We start from the raw sequence: 19,841 nt of genomic DNA on the forward strand, positions 1-19,841 counted from the left end.
CATTACTCTCGCATCACGATGAGCAAACATATGTGGCGCGTGAGGTCATGTGATCTAATTGCACCAGGAATTTGTCGACACTTCCTGTTTCCGGTTTTGAAAATACGAGTAAATCGACTTCCGATACCATTGAAACGATTTTTCTGATATCAGTTTCAAATTTTATATCTGTAAGACGCATTTGTGCTTTGACGCCAAAATGCGTAAGTTCAGGCATTAAACGTACCTTTTATACGTTTACAGACAGGCAGATGTATAGAATAGAGGCAAACGACCAACTGAGGTTTTGTATATGCGGTACTGGAATCGTCTGTACAGCGTCTACATTGCTGTCGATTAACATTACAACGAAGAAGACGGCAACTGATTTAAAAATGGTCTGATGCGTATTACGTGCATAGACATGAAAGTGAATAGCATTTCAGCGCAAGCATACGGAGTAGCCATCTGCAGTCTGTATTCAAGGAAAGATTATGCAGGAGATATCTCATCAGCAAATCGAATCTGAATATTGTTTCTTTGGAGAAGAACGTGTTATGCCTCGTGTAAAAAGGAGAAACGTCAGTCAGTGAGTGTCGTGTTTCAACAAAGGGCAGTCTGTGGTCTCTGTTTTATCGTTCTGAGATAATGCTTCTCGCGTTGGTCGGCATCCCACGACTGTCATGCGAATATGGAACTGATATGCTGTGGGGGGCCATGCTCAACGCCATGCAGCATCTCAACTGCCCCACGCGACTAGCGCCCGACAGAACAAAAGGAATCCGCTGAGTTTCGATTGCACTATAAATCACACGAATATAAAGGTTGTAAATTCAACTAAATTCTTTCGGATTACAGCTACGAATCATATAAATTTTAACGATCACATAAATAATTTTGTGGGGAAAGCAAACCAAAGACTGAAATTTATTGGCAGAACACTTACAAAATGCACGAGATCTATTAAAGAGACAGCTTGCATCACGCTTGCCTGCCCTCTTCTGGAATGTTTCAGTGTGGTGTGAGATTATCATTAGATGGGACTGACGGAGGACATCGAAAGAGTTCAAAGAAGTTAGGCTCTTTTTGTATCATCGTGAAATAGGGGAGGTAGTGCCACGAATATGAAACGTTAACTGGGGTGACAATCATTAAAACAAAGGCGTTTTTCTTTGCGACAGGGTCTTCTGATGAAATTTCAATGACCACATTTCTCCTCCGGTTGCAGGAATATTTTGTTGACTCCCTCCTACACAGGGAGAAGTGATCGTCATGATAAAATAAGAGAAATAAGAGCTCGCGCAGAAACATTTAAGTGCTCGTGTTTACCGCCCGCGGATCAAGAGTGGAACGGTAGAGAAAGAACTTGAAAGTGGTTTGATGAACTCTCTGTCAGACATTTAATTGTGAATTGAAGAGTAATGAAGATGTAGATTCGTTCGTGACGCTGTGCATGTTGTCAGGCATTCGGTCACCTGGGTGACGACACACCCAGACACGACCATTGAACTGGTGTAAGAAGAAACGTGATTCTTCCGAGCAGGCGACAAGTTTCCGTTGATCCACGGTACAACCTTGATGATCCTACGCCCACAGCAATCGTATTTAACGAAGGCGTTGAATCGACATCGGTCCACGAAGAGGTCATCCGCTGTGATCACATGTTCAACATATGCTGCACGATGTTCAAATAGTTCTGAGCACTATGGGACTTAACTTCTGAGGTCATCATTCCCCTAGAACTTAGAACTACTTAAACCTAACTAACCTAAGGACATCACACACATCCATGCCAAAGGCAGGATTCGAACCTGCGACCGTAGCGGTCGCTCGGTTCCAGACTGTAGCGCCTAGAACCGCTCGGCCACTCTGGCCGGTCTGAACGGTGTGTCCGAAACACTTCTGTCTGTGCCAGCTTAGTGCCTCGTCGTCTTATCTGCCACAAATCACCACCCTTCGTGCTTTACAGAACGAACGAGCCTTCGACGTCGCTTTCTTTAATGAAGATTGGACGTCTAACATCTTTCCACCTACTCGTGGTTTACCGTGCTTCAGCCACTTTCTCGTAGGGACTCACGGTGGTAGTGCGTGAACAATCATCCTGCTCTTTGCTGTTACTGAGACGCTCGTTCCCAATCGCGAGGGTGTAAAAACCTGTCCTTTTCAAAGTCGTTTATATCATTAGATGTCGCCCTTGCCAATGCGTTTCGTCGCTAGAATGATTCCCCATCCGTCTCTGCTTCGTTTATATACTTGTACTTTCCTTACCGCGTCACGTGCCCACAATGCCACCAGGCCTCACACTTCTTACATGTGCGTGTTTCTGTGTGTGTTTTTTCTGGCGCATTAGGTCTCCAATGTTCAATTTCTTCAGATAATCTTCATGCGTTATTAGACGTTTTGAAACATTTCTAAAACTAAAGCTTTTACATGGCCTAGCTGGAGATGATATACGCCTTTCTTCTTACCTCTCAACTGACTTACACATCCAGCGGTAGCGATACCTATAATTTAAAGTGGACTATAAATTACGCCGTTACTTGTAATTATTCACACACATAATTCATAGACAGAGGTGAAAGAAGCAACAAGAGGTAGAAAAAGAGCCATAGAGCCGACTGAGTATCCGATCTATATGATACTGTAGCTTTAGCTTAACACTAATTTACCACTTTTTACATGCCAGCGTAGGCTTCAGTTTCAAATCAGGACACACATCGAATAATAAGAGGGGCGTTCAATAACTAACGCGAACATTTTCTTCTGAAAGAAGTTTCCTTTTTTTCTTCCTCTTCAAAATTCCATCACACCGCCTTATTCCCCACTCTTTTAGCTACAAAACCCCACTTTTCAACGTAAACTCCATTAAGTGCGTCGGCATTACGCCACGTTACTGTGAGGGCCTATATGCCCGCATGCTACCATTCTACTGGTCGACGACGAAGCCAACGTCTTGCTGCATCAATAAACTCCCCATCATCCACGTTCCGCTTCAAGCAGATTGCATTCTTTATAGAGACAAGTGAACGGAAGTGATAAGTTACGAGGTCCGGGCTGAGAACGGATGAGGAAGAAGAGTCTAATCAAGTTGCGTGAGCTCCTCTCGGGTGTACAAATTTGTGTAAAGCCTTGCATTGTCATCGCGAAGGAGACGTTCGTTTGCATTTTTGTGGGGATGAAATCGTTTATTCAGTTTCCTGATCGTAGCACAATGCAGCGTTGATCGTTGCTCGATGCATCATGGGGGAGGACATCAAACAGAATAACACCTTCAGAGTCCCAAAAGAGCGTCGCCAGCATTTAGGGTGCGGCTTCTAACTTTTTCTTCGGAGGAGAGGTGGTATTACGCCACTGCATGGATTGCTGTTTTGTTTCCGGTTCGAAGTGATCAACCCGTGTTTCATCGCCTGTGATGATGCTCGACAAAAAAAAGTGTCACGATTAGCCTCGTAATGCGTAAACAATTTCTCACAGATGGTCCTTTGTTTCTCTTTATGGTCTTTTGTTAGGTAGCGATGAACACAGCGCGCATATACCTCAGAGTAACCCAACTGGAACGGAGGGGTACCTGTTGAGAGGCCAGACAAACGTGTGGTTCCTGAAGAGGGGCAGCAGCCTTTTCAGTAGTTGCAGGGGCAACAGTCTGGATGATTGACTGATCTGGCCTTGCAACATTAACCAAAACGGCCTTGCTGTGCTGGTACTGCGAACGGCTGAAAGCAAGGGGAAACTACAGCCGTATTTTTTCCCGAGGACATGCAGCTTTACTGTATGATTAAATGATGATGGCATCCTCTTGGGTAAAATATTCCGGAGCTAAAATTGTCCCCCATTCGGATCTCCGGGCGGGGACTACTCAGGAGGATGTCGTTATCAGGAGAAAGAAAACTGGCGTTCTACGGATCGGAGCGTGGAATGTCAGATCCCTTAATCGGGCAGGTAGGTTAGAAAATTTAAAAAGGGAAATGGATAGGTTAAAGTTAGATATAGTGGGAATTAGTGAAGTTCGGTGGCAGAAGGAACAAGACTTCTGGTCAGGTGACTACAGGGTTATAAACACAAAATCAAATAGGGGTAATGCAGGAGTAGGTTTAATAATGAATAGGAAAATAGGAATGCGGGTAAGCTACTACAAACAGCATAGTGAACGCATTATTGTGGCCAAGATAGATACGAAGCCCACACCTACTACAGTAGTACAAGTTTATATGCCAACTAGCTCTGCAGATGATGAAGAAATTGAAGAAATGTACGATGAAATAAAAGAAATTGTTCAGATAGTGAAGGGAGACGAAAATTTAATAGTAATGGGTGACTGGAATTCGGCAGTAGGAAGAGGGAGAGAAGGAAACATAGTAGGTGAATATGGATTGGGGCTAAGAAATGAAAGAGGAAGCCGTCTAGTAGAATTTTGCACAACTTAATCATAGCTAACACTTGGTTTAAGAATCATGAAAGAAGGTTGTATACGTGGAAGAACCCTGGAGATACTAAAAGGTATCAAATAGATTATATAATGGTAAGACAGAGATTTAGGAACCAGGTTTTAAGTTGTAAGACATTTCCAGGGGCAGATGTGGACTCGGACCACAATCTATTGGTTATGACCTGTAGATTAAAACTGAAGAAACTGCAAAAATGTGGGAAATTAAGGAGATGGGACCTGGATAAACTGAAAGAACCAGAGGTTGTACAGAGTTTCAGGGAGAGCATAAGGAGACAATTTACAGGAATAGGGGAAAGAAATACCGTAGAAGAAGAATGGGTAGCTTTGAGGGATGAAGTAGTGAAGGCAGCAGAGGATAAAGTAGGTAAAAAGACGAGGGCTGCTAGAAATCCTTGGGTAACAGAAGAAATATTGAATTTAATTGATGAAAGGAGAAAATATAAAAATGCAGTAAATGAAGCAGGCAAAAAGGAATACATACGTCTCAAAAATGAGATCGACAGGAAGTGCAAAATGGCTAAACAGGGATGGCTAGAGGACAAATGTAAGTATGTAGAAGCTTATCTCACTAGGGGTAAGATAGATACTGCCTACAGGAAAATTAAAGATACCTTTGGAGAGAAGAGAACCACGTGTATGAATATCAAGAGCTCAGATGGCAACCCAGTTCTAAGCAAAGAAGGGAAGGCAGAAAGGTGGAAGGAGTATATAGAAGGTTTATACAAGGGTGATGTACTTGAGGACAATATTATGGAAATGGAAGAGGATGTAGATGAAGACGAAATGGGAGATACGATACTGCATGAAGAGTTTGACAGAGCACTGAAAGACCTGAGTCGAAACAAGGCCCCCGGAGTAGACAACATTCCATTAGAACTACTGACGGCCTTGGGAGAGCCAGTCATGACAAAACTCTACCAGCTGGTGAGCAAGATGTATGAGACAGGCGAAATACCCTCAGACTTCAAGAAGAATATAATAATTCCAATCCCAAAGAAAGCAGGTGCTGACAGATGTGAAAATTACCGAACTATCAGTTTAATAAGTCACAGCTGCAAAATACTAACGCGAATTCTTTACAGACGAATGGAAAAACTGGTAGATGCGAACCTCGGGGAGGATCAGTTTGGATTCCGTCGAAATGTTGGAACACGTGAGGCAATACTGACCTTACGACTTATCTTAGAAGAAAGATTAAGAAAAGGCAAACCTACGTTTCTAGCATTTTTAGACTTAGAGAAAGCTTTTGACAATGTTGACTGGAATACTCTTTTTCAAATTCTAAAGGTGGCAGGGGTAAAATACAGGGAGCGAAAGGCTATTTACAATTTGTACAGAAACCAGATGGCAGTCATAAAAGTCGAGGGGCATGAAAGGGAAGCAGTGGTTGGGAAAGGAGTGAGACAGGGTTGTAGCCTCTCCCCGATGTTATTCAATCTGTATATTGAGCAAGCAGTAAAGGAAACAAAAGAAAAATTTGGAGTAGGTATTAAAATTCATGGAGACGAAGTAAAAACTTTGAGGTTCGCCGATGACATTGTAATTCTGTCAGAGACGGCAAAGGACTTGGAAGAGCAGTTGAACGGAATGGACAGTGTCTTGAAAGGAGGATATAAGATGAACATCAACAAAAGCAAAACGAGGATAATGGAATGTAGTCAAATTAAATCGGGTGATGCTGAGGGAATTAGATTAGGAAATGAGACACTTCAAGTAGTAAAGGAGTTTTGCTATTTAGGAAGTAAAATAACTGATGATGGTCGAAGTAGAGAGGATATAAAATGTAGACTGGCAATGGCAAGGGAAGCGTTTCTGAAGAAGAGAAATTTGTTAACATCGAATATAGATTTATGTATCAGGAAGTCGTTTCTGAAAGTATTTGTTTGGAGTGTAGCCATGTATGGAAGTGAAACATGGACAATAACTAGTTTGGACAAGAAGAGAATAGAAGCTTTCGAAATGTGGTGCTACAGAAGAATACTGAAGATAAGGTGGATAGATCACGTAACTAATGAGGAGGTATTGAACAGGATTGGGGAGAAGATAAGTTTGTGGCACAACTTGACTAGAAGAAGGGATCGGTTGGTAGGACATGTTTTGAGGCATCAAGGGATCACAAATTTAGCGTTGGAGGGCAGCGTGGAGGGTAAAAATCGTAGAGGGAGACCGAGAGATAAGTACACTAAGCAGATTCAGAAGGATGTAGGTTGCAGTAGGTACTGGGAGATGAAGCAGCTTGCACAGGATAGAGTAGCATGGAGAGCTGCATCAAACCAGTCTCAGGACTGAAGACAACAACAACAACAACCCAACTGGCGAACGAGTGTATCAGCACTACAAAAAACGGCTTCCAGAAGACCAGCGTAGTGTTTGTGATCCGTCAATCACCTCGAATGAGAGTGTCCGCACGTTTCAGGAGTGACAGCCATGTGCGGCCGGCCGGCACGTGGGAGATCGGACAGGTTTGCGCGACTTTGTTGCCACGATGACAGTAGGGGCTGAAGTGGGAGTATTCTACGACACAACAAACTCGGTATTTTTTCAAACGAAACTGGCCTGCAAAAAATTTGTTGCATTACTTCTTGAACTCCCCTCGCCTTACCATGATTGTATTACACGCAATTAAGAAAACCAGAAGTGCTCGAAGGGTCACTAAAAAAACCGATAATAACTGCACGTCATTCGGACGTGAGCAAGGAAGGGAAGAGGCAATGAACGTGTTCCTCTGACTTGTGTGAGATAAACAGCTACTCGGCTGCACAGCCAGTGTTTGCTGATTTCTGACGGTACCGTTTTCGCCGTGTGCACATGGGCAGGAAAACATGAGGCATAGCCGCTCCACAGAAAAACCACCGACCGTCTGACCTGTCCAATGCACAAGTTAGAGGAAGTGTAAGAAATTCGCTGCATCAGAGAGGAAAAGTATATCCAGCAAGAGGAATGCATACGACACACAAGCGTTACGACAACGTTGTGACGCATACAGGAAATTTCTTGAGGATGTGGCGCTGGGCGTGCAAGTCAAGGATTTTGTGAGGTGGCAGTGCAGTCAATCGGCACGCAAAAATTGTGTTTAAAGATATGAAACGGCTATTAATTGAATGTTCCGTAGGTTCTTGTTAGAATTATTTTTCAATTATGAAAGAAAAAAACATGATACTGGTGTAACATTGAACCATATTAACATTTTACAAACCGGTTTTCGAGTGGTATGCCATCGTCAGATTGTTGTTGTGGTCTTCAGTCCTGAGACTGGTTTGATGCAGCTCTCCATGCTAATCTATCCTATGCAAGCTCCTCCATCTCCCAGTCCCTACTGCAACCTACATCCTTCTGAATCTGCTTAGTGTATTCATCTCTTGGTCTCTCTCTACGATTTTTACCCTCCACGCTGCCCTCCAATGCTAAATTTGTGATCCCTTGATGCATCAGGACATATCCTACCAGCCGATCCCTTCTTCTAGTCAAGTTGTGCCACAAACTTCTCTTCTCCCCAATCCTATTAAATACCTCCTCATTAGTTACGTGATCTACCCACCTAATCTTCAACATTCTTCTGTAGCACCACATTTCGAAAGCTTCTATTCTCTTCTTGTCCAAACTATTTATTGTCCATGTTTCACTTCCATACATGGCTACACTCCATACAAATACTTTCAGTAACGACTTCCTGACACTTAAATCTATACTCGATGTTAACAAATTTCTCTTCTTCAGAAACGCTTCCCTTGCCATTGCCAGTCTACATTTTATATCCTCTCTACTTCGACCATCATCAGTTATTTTGCTCCCCAAATAGCAAAACTCCTTTACTACTTTAAGTGCCTCATTCCCTAATCTAATTCCCTCAGCATCACCCAACTTAATTCGACGACATTCCATTATCCTCGTTTTGCTTTTGTTGATGTTCATCTTATATCCTCCTTTCAAGACACTGTCCATTCCATTCAACTGCTCTTCCAAGTCCTTTGCTGTCTCCGAAAGAATTACAATGTCATCGGCGAACCTCAAAGTTTTTATTTCTTCTCCATTTATTTTAATACCTACTCCGAATTTCTCTTTTGTTTCCTTTACTGCTTGCTCAATATACAGATTGAATAGCATCGGGGAGAGGCTACAACCCTGTCTCACTCCCTTCTCAACCGCTGCTACCCTTTCATGTCCCTCGACTCTTATAACTGCCATCTAGTTTCTGTACAAATTGTAAATAGCCTTTCGCTCCCTGTATTTTGCCCCTGCCACCTTTAGAATTTGAAAGAGAGTATTCCAAGCAACATTGCCAAAAGCTTTCTCTATGTCTACAAATGCTAGAAGCGTAGGTTTGCCTTTCCTTAATTTTTCTTCTAAGATAAGTCGTAAGGTCAGTACTGCCTCACGTGTTCCAACATTTCTACGGAATCCAAACTGATCTTCCCCGAGGTCGGCTTCTATCAGTTTTTCCATTCGTCTGTAAATAATTCGTGTTAGTATTTTGCAGCTGTGACTTATTATACTGATAGTTCGGTAATTTTCACATCTGTCACCGCCTGCTTTCTTTCAGATTGGAATTATTATATTCTTCTTGAAGTCTGAGGGTCTCGTACATCTTGCTCACCAGATGGAAGACTTTTGTCAGGACTGGCTCTCCCAAGGCCGTCAGTAGCTCTAATGGAATGTTGTCTACTCCCGGGGCGTTGTTTCGACTCAGGTCTTTCAGTGCCCTGTCAAACTCTTCACGCAGTATCGTATCTCCCATTTCATTTTCATCTACATTCTCTTCCATTTCCATAATATTGTCCTCAATTACATCGTCCTTGTATATACTCCTTCCAACTTTCTGCTTTTCCCTCTTTGCTTAGAACCGGATATCCATCTGAGCTCTTGATATTCATACAAGTGGCTCTCTTTTCTCCAAAGGTCTCTGTGATTTTCCTTTAGGCTGTATCTATCTTACCCCTAGTGAGATAAGCCTCCACATCCTTACATTTGTCCTCTAGCCATGCCTGCTTAGCCATTTTGCACTTCCTGTCGATCTCATTTTTGAGACGTTTGTATTCCTTTTTGCCTGCTTCATTTACTGCATTTTTATATTTTCTCCTTTCATCAATTAAATTGAATATTTCTTCTGTTACACAAGGATTTCTACTAGCACTCGCCTTTTTACCTACTTGATCCTCTGCTGCCTTCACTACTTCATCCCTCAGAGCTACCCATTCGTCTTCTACTGTATTTCTTCCCCCATTCTTGTCAATTGTTCCCTTATGCTCTCCCTGAAACTCTGTACAACCTCTGGTTCTTTCAGTTTATCCAGGTCACATCTCCTTAGATTCCCACCTTTTTTGCAATTTCTTCAGTTTTAATCTACAGTTCATAACCAATAGATTGTGGTCAGAATCCACATCTGCCCCTGGAAATGTCTTACAATTTAAAACCTGGTTCCTAAATCTCTGTCTTACCATTATATAATCTATCTGATACCTTTTAGTATCTCCGGGATTCTTCCATGTATACAACCTTCTTTTATGATTCTTGAACCAAGTGTTAGCTATGATTAAGTTATGCTCTGTGCAAAATTCTAACAGACGGCTTTCTCTTTCATTTCTTAGCCCCAATCCATATTCACCTACTATGTCTCCTTCTCTCCCTTTTCCTACTGTCGAATTACAGTCACCCATGACTATTAAGTTTTCATCTTCCTTCACTACCTGAATAATTTCTTTTATCTCATCATACATTTCTTCAATTTCTTCATCATCTGCAGAGCTAGTTGGCATATAAACCTGTACTACTGTAGTAGGCATGGGCTTCGTGTCTATCTTGGCCATTATAATACGTTCACTATGCTGTTTGTAGTAGCTTACCCGCACTCCTATTTTTTATTCATTATTAAACCTACTCCTGCATTACCCCTATTTGATTTTGTATTTATAACCCTGTATTCACCTGACCAGAAGTCTTGTTCCTTCTGCCACCGAACTTCACTAATTCCCACTATATCTAACTTTAACCGATCCATTTCCCTTTTTAAATTTTCTAACCTACTTGCCCGATTAAGGGATCTGACATTCCACGCTTCGATCCATAGAACGCCAGTTTTCTTTCCCCTGATAACGACGTCCTCTTGACTAGTCCCCACCCGGAGATCCGAATGGGGGACTATTTTACCTCCGGAATATTTTACCCAAGAGGATGCCATCATCATTTAATCATACAGTAAAGCTGCATGCCCTCGGGAAAAATTACGGCTGTAGTTTCCCCTTGCTTTCAGCCGTTCGCAGTAGCAACACAGCAAGACCGTTTTGGTTATTGTTACAAGGCCAGAACAGTCAATCATCCAGACTGTTGCCTCTGCAACTACCGAAAAGGCTGCTGCCCCTCTTCAGGAACCGCATGTTTGCCTGGCCTCTCAACAGATACCCCTCCGTTATGGTTGCACCTACAGTACGGCTATCTATATAGTTGAGGCACGCAAGCCTCCTCACCAGCGGCAAAGTCCATGGTTCATGGGGGGAGGATCGTCAGGTAAAAAGATAGAAATGTGTGGACATGAATTTTTTGAGGGAACAAAGATTTTAAATTAGGTGCATCCACAAAGCATCTCAGTTAGCTTTCATAGAGGATGCCACTTCTAAGCTTAGGCAACTATATATATGTTTATTAATTTCCAATATTTGAAGGTAGTTCATCTTTCTTCCTTAGTTGGTGTTACGTTCATGTTGCACCTTGTAACCGTGGCGAGTTTCCAACTTCTATTGTGTCCCTTCAAGAAGGTGAATGTAGCCCTACCACACTGGCCTATGGGGATTTTGCCACAAAAACAACTGATTTTGTATATTCCACTATTTTCCAAAGCTGATCTGCTGAGGAAGGGGTGAAGAGGGTTCATATCTGTTTCGTGCAAAGGGACATAGAGGAAACAAAATACAGTTTCTCACAAAATAAAACTCAAAACTAGTTTAAAACTGTGGTCATTAATCACCAAGCATACTAAAGTTACCACTTTAGAAGAGACTAGTGCACATCGATTCTTTAGAGAATCCCACTCCCACGTATAAAACATCAAACGTCTGATTGCTTCACAAATGCGTTAAGGTATTAAATATTTGAAGTTAGGCATGTAAGAGAGAAAAATGTTTGGACAAGGTTTGAATTATGCTTAAAGTTTGTTGGAAGTCGCCAAATGCTGTCATGTGAAACACTGCATGAATATAGTATGGGTAATTTGCGCCCCAATTTTAAAAAAAGCAATTTTTTTATGTATCTCGTTTATAACTTCATGTCACCTGAAGTACCTATCGTACAATTATATCATTTTGCAGGTACGTTAAGTGATGTACACAGATACTGTATGCAAAGTGTATTGTGAAGAGAATTGGTAGTAAAGAAATAATAAATGAAAATGTCATGCTTTATGCTAAATGTTGACTGTGTGAACATCGAAATGTAGTAAGCGATTAATCTTTTTCCTTTCATCATTTTAAGGAGGTGTCTGCGAGAAAAAGTTTCGGTAAGTTTGAAATTATGTGTAATCTTTGTTGGCAGTCACTAAGTCCTCTCATTCTCAAATACTGGATGAACGAATTCCGTATAATTCCAAATGTCAGTTACGCTGCATCAAGACAAACAAGTCGTTTCTAACCGTAATATTTTTTATTGTGTAAAACTTTTAACTTAAGACTGTATCTCTTAATGAGTAAATTATGATAGTTTTTAAAATTTTTGAATTCCGTCAGCGATGACGTGAAATACTGCAAACCGAATTTTATTTCCCCTAAGCTGCAACTGATACCAGATTCTGGGGTAGCGTTTTAGCACATATCCCACCATTACAGTGTATTTAATTGCGGAAGTAAGTTTATTTGTACAATTTTTCTTTTACTATCAGCAGATAATTTTCACATATATGCGAAACGTTCTACATTGACATAGTTCCTTTTAACACTGGCTGGTTACAGGAGAAACTGAAAGTACAAAGACAGTTGAAGCTTTTAGAAACCAGAGACCCCTCTCATTTCATTGCGAGGAGAATAGCGGGACACTGCGAAACAGTTTTGTTTTGAGATTTCAAGGCAAATGCCTCTGGCTACGCTTGCTAGCAGTCAGTATCTGTTACATGTTCTGGCTATCTTCAAGCTGATACTGAATTGATACGTCTGTCTGCGTTTCGAGGCAGCATGCGAATTCTGTTTGCGAAAATCACACTTTTTTCTGAGCTCCCTGGATACCCTCTTGGGTGTACCATCACCGAGCCATCTCGCTCCACGAAATGAAATGATATTCGTGTTATGATCTTCAGTTGGAAGATTGGGTGAATGCTGCGCAAACCCCTTCATCAGTGTATAACAACCGCAACCTACATCCATTTGAACCTGCATACTACAAACAAACATTGGTCTCTTTAAAATTATCACTCTTCCTCCACCCCCGAAACACAGTCATTGCAAAATTCACGATTCCATGGTGCCTCTCGTCGTGTCTTATCAAGCGATCCTTTCTTTTAGTCAAGTTGTGCAACAAAAATCTTTTCTCTCAGTTCCGTAACATACCTCCTCATTAGCTATGCGATCTACCCATCTGACCTTCAGTATTCTTATGTAGCACCACGCTTCAAAAGCTTATGTTTTCTTGTCTGAACTGTCCATCGTCCACGTTTGATTTCCGTGCAAGGCTGAACTCTGGACAAACGCTGCATTTACAGAAAAGATTTTCTAACTTTCAATTTTATATTCAATGTTAATAAATTTCTCTCTTGCCAATCTGTGTGTTATATTGTCTCTGCTTTACCATTGTCGGCTATTTTGCCGCCCAAGTATCGAAACTTATCTTCTACCCTCAGTTTTTCATTTCCCAATCTAATTCCCTCCGTATTGCGTGATTTAATTGGGCTCCATTCCATTATCCTTGTACTATATTTGTTGATGTACATCTTATAGCGTATTTTCAAGACATTATCCATTCCGTTCAACTGATCTTCCAATATTCCACCGTTTGTGACAGAATTTCAACTCTTGAAAAATCTTGGTTGCATACAGCTGTATTAATCAATGTATTACACAATCAGTTCCAGTCACATACAGACCATCTACAGGTGCATTTTGCCATCGTAATCAATGTGTGACAATCCATAACCACTATGAGGTATCATGTTACAAACCAACATCCCCATTCAACTACAGGTTAGGAGCTCCTGATTTATAGTTGAGTCGAGATGTTGGTTTGTAACATGATGCTTGATTATAGTGGCTACCGATTTCACACTTTTGATTATGATATCACACTACACATGAAGATAATCTGTTTATGACTGAAACTGATTAAAATTTATTACTACAACTGTGTGCAACCATGATTTTCCAACAATTTTTACAAGGTGTAAATCATCGTCTCCTCATAAAAGTGATAATGACAATGTCTTCGGAAAATACTGAGGATTTTAATCTTCTCCCTGCATTTAACTTTTCTATTCAATTTCTCCTCCATTTCTTTTACCGCTTGTTCAACGTACAGATTAACATTGGAGTTCAACTACAGTCCCCCCACGTTCTCTTCTCAATTACTGCTTCTCTTTCATGCCCTTCGGATCTTCCAGCTTCAATTTGGTTTTTTAGGAGTTGTAGATAATCATTCACTCGCAGTATTTCGTCCCTGCCACCTTCAGAATTTCAATGAGTGTATTCCAACCAAGATTGTCAAAAGCTGTTACTAAATTTGTAAATGCTGTAAACGTATTTTTTCCTTCGTTCAATCAATCTTCTAAAATAGTTCGTACGATTTCTTTAAATCAACAAATGCTCTTATTGTAAACATGCCTTCCTTCAATGTATCTTCTAAAATACGTAGTAGGTTCGGTATTGTCTCGCGTATAATCTCATCAGCTTCAACACCAATTGCAAAATGATTAAGACGAGATATCTGTATCCTGCGAAAATTGACAACTGATTCTAAATAACGAAAAGTATGAAGTTATCAACATGAGTACTAAAAGAAGTCCGTTAAATTTCGGTTCCTTGATAAATGACACAAGTCTAAATACTGTGAGTTCAAATAAATACTTAGTGATTACAATTACGAATAACTTAAAGTGGAACGATCGCACGGATAATGCTTTGGGGGAAAGCAAACCAAAGGCTGTGTTTTATTGGCAGAACACTTAGAAGATGCAACAGGTCTACTAAATAGACTGCCTAAGCTACGCTTGTCCGCCCTGTGACAGAGTATTGTTGCGCGGTGTGGAATTCGCATCAGATAGATTTGACGGAGGACATAGAAAAAGTTCAAAGAAGAGAAGCACCTTTCGTGTTATTGCGAAATAGGGGAGAGAGTGCCACTGATATGATACGCGGATTGACGTGTAAAAATAAAGGCGTTTTTCGTTGCGGCAGAATCTTCTCATGAAATTCCAATCCTCGGAATGCGAGAATATTTTCTTGACGCTCGCCTACATAGGGAAAAATGATCATTGTAATAAAACAAGAGAAATCAGAGCACACACGGAAAGATTTAAGTGTTCGTTTTTCCCTCGCGCTGTTCGAGAGTGCAGCGCAAGAGAAATAGCTTGTAGTTGGTTCGATTAAGCCCTTGCCAGGATTTTAATTGTGAATTGCAGAGTAATCATGTACATGTAGATGTATTGCTAAATTACTCTGTAAACCAAACTGTTATTCCCCTTCTTGCGTATCAGGTGAAATATACCGAAGCGCCAAAGAAACTGGTATAGGCAGCGTATTGAAACACAGAGGTATGTAAAGAGGCAGAATACGGCACTGCGGTCGGCAACGTCTATATAATACAACAAGTGTCTGGCGCGGTTGTTAGATCGGTTACTGCTGCTACAATGGCAGGTTAGCCAGATTTAAGTGAGTTTGAAAGTGGTGTTATAGTCGGCGCACGAGCGATGGGAGACAGCATCTCCGAGTTAGCGATGAAGTGGGGACTTTTCCGTACGACCATTTCACGAGTGTACCATGAATATCAGGAATCTAGTAAAACATCAAATCTCCGACATCGCTGCGGCCGGAAAAAGATCCTGCAAGAACGGTACCAACGACAGCTGAAGGTAATCGTTCAACATGTCAGAAGTGCAATCCTTCTGCAAACTGCTGCAGATTTCAGTCCTGGACCATCAACAAGTGTCAGTGTGCGAACCATTCAACGAAACAGCATCGATATGGGCTTTCGGAACCGAAGGCCCACTAGTCTACCTTTGATGACTCCACGACACAAAGCTTTATGCTTTGCCTGGGCCCGTCAACACCGACAATGGACTGTAGACGACTGGAAACTTGTTACCTGGTCGGACGAGCCTCGTTTCAAATTGTATCGAGCGGAAGGACGTGTACGGGTATGGAGACAACCACATGAATTCATGGACCGTGCATGCCAGCAGGGCTCAGTTTAAGCTGGTGGAGGATCTGTAATGGTGTCGGGCGTGTGCAGTTGGAGTGATATGGGACCTCTGACAGTAACACGTGTGTAAGCATCATTCTGATCACCTGATCCATTCATGACAATTGTGCATTCTGACGGGCTTCAGCAGGACAGTGCTACACCCCACACGTCGAGAACTGCTACAGAGTGGCTTCAGCTGAATTTAAACACTACCGCTGGGCACCAAACCCCAGACATGAACATTATTGAGCATATCTGGAATGCCTTACAACATGCTGTTCAGAAGAGAGATCTCGTCCTCTTACAGATTTATGGACATCCCTGCAAGAGTCGTGGTGTCACTTCCTCCAGCACTACTTCACACGTTAGCCGAGTCCATGCCAAGTCGTGTTACTGTACTTCTGCGTGCTCGCTGGTGCGCTACATGTTGTTAGGTGTATCAGTTCCTTTGACTCTTCACAGTAGTATATGATGACCATGTGTCATTAAAGTGATACTTCGGCAGTATTGGCACCTGTCAGCAACTGTGTTCTTTGCAATCAGGTTTACTTAATTCTTCTTGAAGTCTAAAGATATTTCACCTGTCGCATATAGAAGAAACGCAGATGATAAACTGGCATTCATTGGACAAATATATTATACTAGAACTGACATTTGATTTCATTTTCACGCAATTTGGGTGAATAGATCCTGAGAAATCAGTACCCAGAACAATCACCTCTGGCCGTAATAACGACCTTGATACGCCTGGGCATTGAGTCAAACAGAGCTTGGATGGCGTGTACAGGTACAACTGCCCGTGCAGCTTCAACACAATACCACAGTTCATCAATATTACTGACTGGCATATTGTGACAAACCAGTTGCTCGGCCACCATTGACTAGACGCTTTAATTGGTGAGAGATCTGGAGAATGTGCTGGCAAGGGCAGCAGTCGAACATTTTCTGTATCCAGGAAGGCCCGTACAAGACCTGCAACATGCGGTCGTGCTTTATCCTGCTGAAATGTAGGGTTTCGCAGGGATTGAATGAAGGGTAGAGCAACGGGTCGTAACACATCTGAAATGTGACGTGCACTGTTCAAATGGTTCAAATGGTTCTGAGCACTATGGGACTCAACTGCTGTGGTCATTAGTCCCCTAGAACTTAGAACTACTTAAACCTAACTAACCTAAGGACATCACACACATCCATGCCCGAGGCATGATTCGAACCTGTGACCGTAGCAGTCGCACGGTTCCGGACTGCACGCCTAGAACCGCGAGACCACTGCGGCCGGCTTGCACTGTTCAAAGTACCGTCAGAGCGAACAAGAGGTGACCGAGACGTGTAACGAATGGCACCCCATACCATCACGGCGGGTGATATGCCAGTATGGCGATGACGAATACACGCTCCCAATATGCGTTCACCGCGATGTCGCCAAACACGGATGCGACCATCATGATGCTGTAAGCAGAACCTGTATTCATCCGAAAAAATCACATTTTGCCATTCGTGCACCCAGGTTCGTCGTCGAGTACACCATCCCAGGCGCTCCTGTCTGTGATGCAGCGTCAAGGATAACCGTAGCCATGGTCTCCGAGCTGATAATCCGTGCTGCTGCAAACGTCGTCGAACTGTTCGGTCAGATGGTTGTTGTCTTGCAAACGTCCCCATCTGTTGACTCAGGGATGGAGACGTGGCTGCACGATCTGTTACAGCCATGCAGATAAGATGCCTGTCATCTCGACTGCTAGTGATAACGAGGCCGTTGGGATCCAGTACGGCGTTCCGTATTACCCTCCTAAATCCACCGATTCCATATTCTGCTAACAGTGATTGGATCTCGACCGATGCGAGCAGCAATGTCGCGATACGATAAACCGCAAACGTGATAGGCTACAATCCGACCTTTATCAATGTCGTAAACGTGATGGTACGCATTTCTCCTCCTTACACAAGGCATCATAACAACGTTTCACCAGGCAACTCCGGTCAACTGCTGTTTGTGCATGAAAAATCGGTTGGAAACTTCCCTCATGTCAGCACGTTGTAGGTGTCGCCACTGGCTCCAACCTTGTGTGAATGCTCTGAAAAGCTAATCATTTGCATATCACAGCATCTTCTTCCTGTCGAATAAATTTCGCGTCGGTAGCAGGTCATCTTCATGGTGCAGCAATTTTAATGGCCAGTAGTGTAGTTTTGTCACGGGTGGCTTTCCCAAATATCTCAGTGATTCTGAAATGACGGCAACTGACAAGTAAGATACCGAGAACAGGTCGGTGCGTGAAGCCCAGCTAAGATAGACGTCAGCTCGGCAGACACGGCGTACAGAGCCGCTCGGCTGTGGATGACGTTCTGCGAGCACAAGGGCGGCGTTGCGTGAGGGCAAGTGGCTCACCTTGCACAGGCGGACTCCGCGGCGCAGACGCCGGCACTGTCAGTCGCGCGCCGGCAGTCGTCGCTGCAGGAACCCATCGCCTCGCAGCAAGTGTTCGCTCCCGCCGACGCCAGCTGCGCTACCTACAGGTAGGTGCGTCAGGCCACGAGCGGGCCATCAGGTGCGGAAGAGAGACAGACACAGCTCGCCGCTGCAAAAGTGACAGCGCAGTGTTGCACGTCAAATGTGAAGTTCGCTGATAACGAAGTATACAAGAGTTATTCGCTGACGAGTGTCTTGTTGAAAGGCTACGTGAGAACAGTGTTTTATAGCACACGTTGTGTTCTATTCTTCTACACAATTCTATAGTACTGTACTTTTGCTATCCTCAATGTCGGCGTTACTACAGAACGGAGCGATAGCTGAGTCTGACAAGTTATCTACATCTGCATCCATTCCCTGAAAACCACTGTGAATTGCATGTCTGACGGTACGTTCCCCTGTACCACTTGGGACTTTTCCCGGTCCACTTATATATTGAACACCCGAAGAATTATTACTTAAATGTCCCAGTGCGTGATTAATTAGTCTTGTCTTCGCGATCCTATGGGAGCGATACGTTAGGTGTTGTGATACATTCCCAGATTCATCGCTTAAAGATGGTTCTAGAAACTTTCTAAGTACTTGAGGCAAAGTGAAATTCTTATCGAAGATCGCTTGTACCCTTCATTGTCGATTACCGCTTTCGGTTAATCATGGATACCATCTTTAGATCTGTGAATTCATTCATACAATGTGAAATTATACAGAGATAAAATTAAGTATACAATGGGACGTGCGGTTTAATTGCAAAGCCGTGTTACAACATACTCGATAAAAGGTCATTGCATGTCTCCTACAGCCGGCCGAAGTGGCCGTGCGGTTCTAGGCGCCGCAGTCTGGAACCGCGAGACCGCTACGGTCGCAGGTTCGAATCCTGCCTCGGGCATGGATGTGTGTGATGTCCTTAGGTTAGTTAGGTCTAACTAGTTCTAAGTTCTGGGAGACTAATGACCTCAGAAGTTGGGTCCCATAGTGCTCAGAGCCATTTGAACCATTTGTCTCCTACATCAGCGGTACAAGTACTGTATGTAAAACATTGCCTAGTATGGGAGGGACGAGATGTGCGATGCGCCGGCAAGTCAAGATTAAAACCACGCCTAATGCCCGTATCCTGTATCACACACTACAGGGCACCGCTGGGCTGACAGGTGGTGGCAGGTACTGGCCGCAAATTTGACAAATGCTGCCGACAGGTGTCGTTCGTGTATTACTGTACTTCGTGTCAAATTTATTTATTTATTTTAATTGCAGCGTGATTCCTCTTACGTGTCAATAAAAGATCCCTAAACACCTTTTCTAAAATTGATGCAAAGTAGGTATTAAAACAGAAGGTAAAAAGTTATATTTTTTACGCTCTCTTGCACAAGTGTACCATTGTAGGAACTGGTTTACAACTTGGTGCAATTTCCACAAACAGATAAACAAGAAATTAATGTATGATATTTTGTTATTTATAGAAATCTGCAGACACAACTCCAAATTATCAAAATATGCAGAAGTAAAGTTATAAGGTCAGCTTCTGCTATGTCATATGGAAAGAAATCTACGCTGCGAATGACAACCGAAGTAATCACTACGTATCAA

General features: G+C 42.6%; 1 protein-coding gene across 2 annotated transcripts in view; it reads left to right on the forward strand.

Annotated features, from left to right (window-relative positions):
• Positions 1 to 19,841, forward strand: part of LOC126354477 (ABC transporter G family member 23) — a 303,072-nt gene that overhangs the window by 94,879 nt on the left and 188,352 nt on the right. The window contains exon 1 of one of the 2 annotated variants that reach the window (XM_050004182.1): positions 18,181 to 18,304. The exons of the other annotated variant lie outside the window; for it this stretch is intronic. The gene's annotated coding sequence lies outside the window, so the exon portion shown is untranslated. Of the gene's footprint in view, positions 1 to 18,180; positions 18,305 to 19,841 lie in introns of those variants that run through there. 2 annotated transcript variants of the gene reach the window in all.

The sequence above is a fragment of the Schistocerca gregaria genome, chromosome 3 (genome assembly GCF_023897955.1).
Source record: "Schistocerca gregaria isolate iqSchGreg1 chromosome 3, iqSchGreg1.2, whole genome shotgun sequence".
NCBI lineage: Eukaryota > Metazoa > Arthropoda > Insecta > Orthoptera > Acrididae > Schistocerca > Schistocerca gregaria.